Source organism: Macadamia integrifolia, chromosome 11 (assembly GCF_013358625.1).
Source record: "Macadamia integrifolia cultivar HAES 741 chromosome 11, SCU_Mint_v3, whole genome shotgun sequence".
NCBI lineage: Eukaryota > Viridiplantae > Streptophyta > Magnoliopsida > Proteales > Proteaceae > Macadamia > Macadamia integrifolia.
Genome location: NC_056567.1, coordinates 23,624,274 through 23,630,162, shown reverse-complemented (window position 1 = coordinate 23,630,162; position 5,889 = coordinate 23,624,274). Strand labels below are relative to the sequence as shown.

General features: G+C 33.5%; 1 non-coding gene across 1 annotated transcript; it reads right to left on the bottom strand.

Annotated features, from left to right (window-relative positions):
- Positions 1 to 4,643: 4,643 nt before the first annotated feature.
- On the bottom strand, positions 4,644 to 4,741 carry LOC122094483. The gene has a single exon (XR_006144799.1). It is a non-coding gene; the product is annotated as a U6 spliceosomal RNA (small nuclear RNA).
- Between the last annotated feature and the right edge of the window lie 1,148 nt (positions 4,742 to 5,889).

Below are 5,889 nucleotides of genomic sequence, written 5' to 3'. Positions count from 1 at the left end.
TGTAACTTCCCTTGACATTATAAACCATTCAATCTTTTCTCAGACCTTCTCAAACCGGTCCAAAATATTAATTATATAATATTGTGGTATATTCCATCACATGTTAGATCCCCCCCCCCCAACCCACCATGTAATTCAATGTTATATGGCTAATCTAGCTGCCTTAGTATAACCCTCCAAGCTTGACTTTCTTCTTTTGTGGTCTCCACCGTAGTACCATACTAGTTCTATAGATGTCAGGGGCTGAATTGAAAATGAACCTTCTGCGAATTTGAATCCACTCTTTCCGTTTTTGTAATAAGAACCCCTAAGTAAATTTTACCATTTATGATGTCTTGGTCTTTTTCTTTTTCTTTTTTTTTTTCTTTTTTTTTTTTTTAAATTTATTTTAATTATGGTAGAAGATATTTAATCGAAGATCAAGATTAGTTGGGCTCGAGGCATTTATCATGCATAACTGAAGGAGTCAAGAAATAGAATTTGACTAAGCTGTCTTACTATAGACAAGGCTCCCTGGGCTAGGAAATAAGCCACTACATTGACTTTCCTAAGAAAGAAGTTTCGATATTTTCTTCTTCACCTTATGATGTCTTTCGATAACAACAAATAGTACATGTTTTTTTTGCATCAAGACAAACCAATTGATATTTCTTTTTCTATATGCCAATTTTATTAAAGAGGTATACACAGATGATAGTTTACAAAGAAAAGTGGGTTTAATGTTTTCCTCTTGGATTCATTTGTTTCCATGTAAAAAAGTTAAATAAGAAAATATTTTTTCCTGTAAAATAGATATTTTTAATATTTTTTAAATATAAAATAATAAATAAACATTGAAAAAAAAATTACATGGAGGAAGTTATTTATGTAAAATAGGAGAGGATTCTCTGAACAAGCAGAGTACTATCGACTCTCTCACATTTTGATTTTTAATCATTAACTTTTTCACTTTAAAAATATTATATTAATACACATGTGAGTTGACATGGTATATGCCTTAGGGTTAGAGAGCATTTTTCCATATAAAGTACTAATTATATAAAATATTTTACAACAAATCAAAATGTTGTTTCTAAGTGTTTTTTAAGAATCTGAATCAGACTGGCCAAATGGAAATCGTGATTCTAACTTACTTGGGTCAATAAGTCAATATTGAATTTTTAAAGTTAAGATATATTTTGGCCGATTATTGATTGATCCAAATCAATTTCCATCAAGATCAATTTGAATCTTGATTCCGTTCTTTTAAACCTTGGTGATTCATGTAAGAGAGAATATGATCCAGAAAAAGACTCATTTTCCTCTTAGTTTCACCCTACTCAAACACGTCTAAAAAAATTATTATTATTATTATAATTATTTAATGAATCCATCAACCAAATGCATTAATATTATATTATTACTCTTAAACTTTAAAATTTTTAAAAATACAAATGTCATTATTCTATTGGATTGCCAGCTTTCTTAGGGGCCCTGGGGACCTCTAAACTTTACCAAGATTTAAATATATAAATTTTCAGAGGCAGAGGCAGAGGCAGAGGCGCCACTACTTAAAAGACAAAAACTGAACTCAGATAAGATAAGCTGATGTGGGAATTGAGGATTTGTATTTTATATCTCTTTATCTTTATGATATGGGAAGCTTAGGTAATGCTCATATACTTTTATTTATTTATTTATTTATTTATTTATTTTGAAAATATACTTTAAGTATGAGTGGCCTTCTAAATGTAATAATATAGTCTCTTTTTTTTTTTGGGTAAAAATAATATAATCCATTTTTACCCATAAATTTTGTTTTGTTATCTACCTAAAAACATAGAATATAGGTATGATCACTAAAGTATGTGTTTTTTTTTTTAAGCTAATTAGTTCTTATTTAATTGAAGTATAGTAAGGTTGTATATGATAATTTTTTTTATTCCAAATTAGTATTTCCGAGTCAGAAATACTTGTTGGCATTTCTATTCATTTAGAACACTTCTGTTGAAAAAAATGTTGAATGGTAAAACTGGGGACAAAAAAATTATGTCACTAAAAAATGAACATAAATACATATAAAAAACCTATTATAATTGGATCCAAGGTTTCAAACCTTGATCACTATGAATTCATTGGAATCATATCCTCACCTATGTGGTTTGCAATCACATGTGAAGTTCTCATGTTCTCATATCAAGACAAAAGCCTACAAAACATGAAGGCGATCTCAGATTAAGGACTCTGAAACTCAAAACAAATCTCTTTTGTTGAAGCTTGGATGGAGCCTTATTTCTGAGGATAATGCATTCTGAACACAGATTTTAATGCATAAATACTTTCCTAACAGATATGTTTTTTATCCTATCACTTTGAAGAAAAGTGATTCTCCTACTTGGAATAGTATTGTAAGTATCTTTCCTATCCTCAAGAAAAAGGTATATGTGAAAATCGGGAAGGAAAGCAAAACTAGATTCTGGACTGACTCATGGATCCCTTCCATTCCCAACTTTAGCATTCCTAATTTTGATATTGCTAACCATTTGAACTCATCCTCCATGTGCGTTAGTGATGTCGTTTTAGGTAATTAATGGAATGCTAGTTTACTTTCTTCTATGATTCCTATACCCCTCACCACTAAAATTTTGCGAATTCCCATTTCCTTTGACAATGATAGATGGTGGTGTCATCTCTAAAAAAAAGGGACCTTAACCACCAAAATGGCATCCAAATTTTTAGCATATGGCAATTATACTAATTCAGTTGAACCATCTAACAGGTGTATGTGCTCGTTTCTTTGCTCACACTGGTGGCGCTTCTTCTGGAGACTCATTGTCCACTCAAAATTTAAGATTTTTTTCTGGAGAATTGCTCTTTGTGGAATCCCAACCAAAGACATCCTGGGAAAATGGATGGATGTTGATCCAACTTTTGGACTTTGCCAATCTCATCATGAATCTCTTTGGCACACCTTCCTTTCGTGTGAATTTTCCAAGAGAATATGGGCAGTTGGCCCATTTGGTTTCAGAACAGAAAACTTATGTGCTTTATCTTTTAAGTCTCTTATACTTTCTTTTTTTAATTCTAATATTATACCTGCAGATGATCTGAATAACTTCCTTACTATTTTTATTATAACCTTCTATTTCCTATGGGCACATAAAAATAAAATAGTTTGTGCCCATGAAAAACCTAATCCCTTTTCTGTCCTCAACCCCATCAAGCAATGGATTGACAATTACTGTCAAACTATTAGAAATCAGGTGATTTCTCTCCAACCAACAATTCCTGATATAATATGTTTTCTTACCCTACCCACACCCGTACATGTATGTTCAGCTACCACTAATACTAATAAAACCATCTCTGCCTGGGCTACTTGCATTAACAATGGAAAATGTGTCTCATTATATACTGATTACATGATGACAGGTGAAACCTTTGAAGCCAGTGCTAGAGGATTTCTAATGGGCTGAAACAAGTATACAATGATGGGTGGAATATAGGGGATGTATGGGGCGATTCAGAGGAATTAAGTCACACACTACTTGAAAGCACTACGACAACATGGCCTTGGAGCGTAGTCCCTCTTTTTCTCGATGTTGATTATTTTGTATCTATGTCAGCCTACATGCTCAGGCCTACAAATGAAGTAGTTATACTCATAAGACTTGTTGCTACTAATATCATTACCAAACTATCACACATAGACAACACTAATCTGGACATTGATGCACTTAGCCATATATAGTTATTAAAAAAAAAAAAAAGCCTACTCATAAAGTCAAAGCCTAACAACTTCCCAGGTTGATTAGTCTAGGAACATGTAGACCCTAATTTGTCATGTTCAGATTTTTTTTTTATTTTTAGTAAAGAGATTTAGGTTAAAAAAAAAAAACATAGCGAAAATAGTAGAATAAAGCTTTGGCAATCTATGACAATCTGAAGTCAAGGACTATTGAGACCATATTGCATTTATCCAATAATCAGAATTTCCACATCATCCTTTAAAATGGCAATCGTTGCTCAGTAGACCATTGAGAAACTGCTTTGTAATTAGATTGTGCAACGATGACTTACTTGAACAAACAAAATAATAATAATAATAATAATAATAATAATAATAAACATTTAGGCATATTTACAAGATAAAAAGTAAAATTCATTTGAAATATTATAATTCATGAGAATAATATTTTTTTTTCCTCCTACCCAAAAAAGAAAAAGAAAAAATAGAGTACACTTATTTTTTTTTTTGGCTAAGGTATTTGTGAGAGTAATTGGCAGATGAGTTGGAATTGTCTATTGATATGTGTACCTTTCACTTACAATTAAGGGGATGGGCTTCTAGCATACTAATAGGCAGCTAGGCAATTGGGCTCTCGCATAAGTCCTCGGGAAGGTCAAAGGACCCTCCTATCCACTACCTTTCTTTGATATATTGGTAAGTAGGCAAATAGTCAGTAATAAGTATGGCCCAATGACCCCTTTCTTGTTCCTTGTGGTCCCTTGTTTGATCCCTTGTGGCCCCAGTGCGGGTCTTGCAACTAGAAAAGTGATGATCTTTGTCTCACACTCTCACTTAGTGCCATTAAAAGTGTATGAGAAGATATTTATAAAAGCAAAAAGGACATATGGGACACATTTTCTGATAACTGAATCAGAAAAAGACATGAATTTTTTGTGGGTGTCATCCATGTGCAAGAGCCATGCTAATACTGTCTGTATTGTTGCAATTTGATTGTATGTTTTACAAAGAAACATGGATCATAAAGCTTTTGATGCGAGCTGATTGTTCTTCATATTTTGTCCACATTCTACAGTGTTTATGAAGAAGCGTGCCCTTCATATTTTGCATGGACCGAGTCATATTGGGAGCACTAAACACCCCGTGGGAGTGACCCAAGATGTGCCTAGTAGAAGTCAAACTTAGGACGTCCAAGTTTACGACTCGTACTAAGTTCGCTGCTCACCAACTGCGCTACCCCTAGGGTTCAATGTTATATTATTATCGTTGAACCTTAACAATGAAAATAAAAAAAAAAAAAAAAATCCAAATGTCATTATTCAATTGGATGGGCAGCTTTCTTCGTGGGACTTGGGTATGGCAGACAAAACCAAAACTCAGATAAGATAAGCTGATGTGGGAACTGAGGATTTGTTATTTTATATCTCTTTATGTCGACCTTTGCCTCAAGGATATGGGAAGGTTAGGTAATGGCTCTATATTTTATACCTCTAAGGAAGATCGTATAATTACTTTATCAATTTTCAATTCTGGAGATGTAAGGAGGCAGTGAAGTTCACCCACTCATGATAAGATGAGGGGACTTTTAAATGGTAATTTTGTCTGTTCTCTCTACCTAAAGTGAAAGCATAGAATCTTGGTATAATTTCCAAGGTAAGTGGCTTTCTTTGACTAATGATGAGTTCTTATTTAATTGAAGTGATAAGAGTAGGATTCTCTTGAAAGAAAAGGTCAATCTTCTCTCAAGATGGTTTTCTTGGCACTGTAGAACAGGGGTTGTGACTTGTTTTTTAAAAGGCTTAATCAGGGTAGGGTATGGTAAGCATTTGGAGGTTATTTGTATAAAAATGAAGAGGTTCTTTGGAAAATGAATTTTATATCATACACCTAGTGGAACTTGGTTAACCACCCATGTGCGATAAGCTAGCAGGTTGTACCAAGGGGGTTGCAGGATAGAGCATCATAAAGGAGGGGCAGGGGAGTCATTTAAAAGGGTAGGGTACGGTGGGGTGGGGAGAGAATAACAATTATTTCCTATGTACAATGGGCCTTATCTGTACAGGCCATCATACTAACCATAATTTGCTCTTGACAATCTGAGACTGACACTCAGACTGGAATGAAACCAAATGAATCCATCACACAGAAAAACACCTTATGCA